The sequence below is a fragment of the Diaphorina citri genome, unplaced genomic scaffold (genome assembly GCF_000475195.1).
Source record: "Diaphorina citri unplaced genomic scaffold, Diaci psyllid genome assembly version 1.1 scaffold115, whole genome shotgun sequence".
Classification (NCBI taxonomy): Eukaryota; Metazoa; Arthropoda; class Insecta; order Hemiptera; family Psyllidae; genus Diaphorina; species Diaphorina citri.
In genome coordinates this window covers 315,905-319,977 of record NW_007377552.1, presented here as the reverse complement: position 1 = coordinate 319,977, position 4,073 = coordinate 315,905, and the positions used below count along the sequence as shown (strand labels likewise).

At 36.3% G+C, this 4,073-nt stretch overlaps 1 long non-coding RNA gene across 1 annotated transcript; it reads left to right on the top strand.

Annotated features, from left to right (window-relative positions):
• The first annotated feature begins 539 nt into the window (after positions 1-539).
• On the top strand, positions 540-1,059 carry LOC113465489. The gene is made up of 2 exons (XR_003390190.1): positions 540-575; positions 901-1,059. It is a non-coding gene; the product is annotated as an uncharacterized LOC113465489 (long non-coding RNA).
• Positions 1,060-4,073: the final 3,014 nt, after the last annotated feature.

Sequence of the window (4,073 nt, the reverse complement as noted above, 5' to 3'; positions counted from 1 at the left end):
TCGCCGGAAATACACTCCGGTCTGATTTTATGAAATACCAGCGCTACTTTGCCGCCATTGCCTTGGGGAATCTAAAATAATAGATGTGCTCTAGTTAGACATGATATTGGAAACTGTATTACTCACTCAGAAAAAATGCCCCCAAGGGTCCCCGGAATTCAGAAGTAGGTGATTTTATGAAGTACCAATAGATCAGCAACAAAAAACGGCACAGTAATTGTGACAAATTCAAAATCCGGTAAAAATAATCCAGGAAAATGTTGACTTCGAAAAAGAGCAAAAAAGATGTCATCCTAGAACTCTGCGTCGATCTCAAGCGACAAATCGAGAAAGAGAATTGTCGGCGAAAAAGTAGACGAGATAAAAGCGTCAAGCTGTCCAAATATATTGAGAAGGAAGATGGGACTTTGGTGCCGAAACCTAAAGTCATTCCGAAATTGAAGGGGGTCCAACCTCGCCCTGGAGGATTTATAGTGAAAAAACAAAGAGTTGTAAGTACATAATAATTATGTATAGTGCAGTTCTAGGTTAACTTCTGGCGCCCTGGAGGATTTATAGTGAAAAAACAAAGAGTTGTAAGTACATAATAATTATGTATAGTGCAGTTCTAGGTTAACTTCTGGATTTAAATTGTTTCCTAAATTTTCAAGTAGGTTCCTATATTTTTATTCTATCTACAGTGTTGTCTCTTCATGCATATTTCAATGCTATCTACTATGGCGAATCGCGAATTTAGGGTTCATCAAAATTTTTAGCATATTTGATAATTATACTATTCAATGTTTTAAATATGTATGTGCATTTATAACATGTAGATATTTTGCATAATTCTCTAAATATTATGTACGTTACATGTAGAAAAAACATAAAGGTCAAAATTTGACGTTAAATTCATTTCAGTTTCAGAGTATATGTTCTGCTCCAGTATGCAGAGAGCTTTCGGAACTAAAATCTCTCTCGGAAAAAACCAAAGGTCGATCTTTCGTTGGATTACAACACCATACCACTGCCACTTCATGTTGCAATCTGTCCGATCTTGAGCTAAATCCTATTGACGAAGAAAATATTGTTGATCACTTTGAAAGGTAAATTGAATCTTGCTGAAATGAATTTAACGTCAAATTTTGACCTTTATGTTTTTTCTACATGTAACGTACATAATATTTAGAGAATTATGCAAAATATCTATATGTTATAAATGCACATACATATTTAAAACATTGAATAGTATAATTATTAAATATGCTAAAAATTTTGATGAACCCTAAATTCGCGATTCGCCATAGTAGATAGCATTGAAATATGAAGAGACAACACTGTAGATAGAATAAAAATATAGGAACCTACTTGAAAATTTAGGAAACATTTTAAATCCAGAAGTTAATCTAGAACTGCACTAGGTATACATAATTATTATGTACTTACAACTGCAAATAACTCAAGCATAAAATTCACTATACCTAGGTATATTTACAGAAGGATAATTATGTACACAATACATAATATTAATTTAATTTTAGGATTTTTAGGGCAAAATTCTGCTAGCCTACGCAAAATACATATTTCACACGTTTACACATCACAAGAACAAATTCTTGGGTAATAAAATACACAATACCTAATTCCTCATTAGGTACCTTCGATCATTTTGCCCAGGTTCCCGCTGTACCCAATGAAAAATGCTGTACCCAATGGCTTTGGGACCTTTGGGTATCCAGTCTGATCACGAAACATTCTAGTTCTAAACTAAAATATGACCGTCTAAAACCAATAAGTCATTTTCACCACACCAGAAGGATCAACTGGCGTTTCCATGGTGCTGGGTTGTCGCACAAGTCTCGATCTTCTATTCTGTTCAAATGGCTTGATCGTGTAAATCCACCTTTGGTTTAATTGAACTTTCAATTTAATTTCAATGAATAAACAAATTTAAGTAGTCGCCAACTAGCACCGAACGCTCAAGCACTAGTCAACTACATTGACCACCTGTTGGAGGAGAAATGTGGTATTCCTCATGATGAGAAAAATGTCCAAGATGATGACACCACCACTTCAACTGATGATGGCGATAATGATGAATGTCAAAGAGTGGTGCGAATCAAATCGCCAACTAGCACCGAACGCTCAAGCACTAGTCAACTACATTGACCACCTGTTGGAGGAGAAATGTGGTATTCCTCATGATGAGAAAGATGTCCAAGATGATGACACCACCACTTCAACTGATGATGGCGATAATGATGAATGTCAAAGAGTGGTGCGAATCAATGACAGCAAAGTTTGCATTCAGCCAAAGCCAAAAAGGAGTTGCTCGAATAGGAAAGCGAAAGAAGGGAAATCAAAAGGGAGAGAACAACTTGATGAAACTGAAATAAAAAGACCTCTCAGTGCAAAACTGGGTCGAACACAAGTGAGTCCGATGAAATTTTGATAGTAAAATTTGGAACAAAGCAGAGAAAAATCAGGAAAGTACCCATGTACCTACTATAAGGTTAGGGATATTGTTTCTACGGAACTCTTCAACTTTCTACTACTACTGACAGCCTATTCCAAAATGGGTCGAACACAAGTGAGTCCGATGAAATTTTGATAGTAAAATTTGGAACAAAGCAGAGAAAAATCAGGAAAGTACCCATGTACGAGTACCTACTATAAGGTTAGGGATATTGTTTCTACGGAACTCTTCAACTCTCTACTACTGACAGCCTATTCCATTTTTTTTGCAGATTGTAAAAAATCAGGAAAGTACCCATGTACCTACTATAAGGTTAGGGATATTGTTTCTACGGAACTCTTCAACTTTCTACTACTGACAGCCTATTCCATTTTTTTTTTTTTTTTTTTACAGATTGTAAAAGACTTCTGTCCGAGAAGTATATCCCAAATAGCTTGCACCATCGATAATGCACCCGACCAAACCTCTAACGAAAATAAAATACAGAGTGTCATCAAAACCAACAAAGTATGTAAACAAACTTCAACCACCCGGTGTAAAGAGACATCGGAAAGAAACGATAACATCCCGAGAATAGTCGACGTGACTTCGGGAACATTCGAGGTGACTTCGAAAGAAGTCGTGGTGATAAACAGGAACAGGGTGCAGAAGGTGGAGAATTTGGCCGTCCAAGAAACTGTAGCTATGAACAATATGAACTGTATTGGAGACAACCTGCTATGTGGAGACGAAATCGTACAAAAATGCCACGAGCCGGCTTCTAGATCCAGATCTAATTCTAGTTATACTGATGAAACCTCTATGTATTCCAGTGTGAGTATATTTGCAAGAACATAATAGTTGTATTGGAGACAACCTGCTATGTGGAGACGAAATCGTACAAAAATGCCACGAGCCGGCTTCTAGATCCAGATCTAATTCTAGTTATAGTGATGAAACCTCTATGTATTCCAGTGTGAGTATATTTGCAAGAACATAATAGTAAAAAAAAAGAAAAAAAAAATGGTTTTGGGTAGGTAAGAAAGAACACTTGGCTTTATATACATGATTATAATGAGAGAGGGGAAAAAATGAAAATAATAACAAAAAAATACTTACCTCTGGCAGCAGAAATGAAAACACTATACAGACTAAACAAAGTAAGCATAGTGAGTGCCAATGGATTGATCAGCAAGCAAACAACAACAGCAGCGTGGAAACTCCAAATACCACGAAGACTAATTTACAAAGTGCAGCAAACACACAATCATAGAAACCTGCTCCATTGTTCAAAAAGTCTTTAACACAAACATATAGAAGCACAAGGGTAGATCTAGGTATCTGAGATGAAAATCTCCTAGCTATAACAAAAAAATACTTACCTCTGGCAGCAGAAATGAAAACACTATACAGACTAAACAAAGTAAGCATCATCCCAATTATAGTGAGTGTCAATGGATTGATCAGCAAGCAAACAACAACAGCAGCGTGGAAACTCCAAATACCACGAAGACTAATTTACCAAGTGCAGCAAAACACAATCATAGAAACCTGCTCCATTGTTCAAAAAGTCCTTAACACAAACATATAGAAGCACGAGGGTAGATCTATCTGAGATGAAAATCTCCTAGCTCTATCG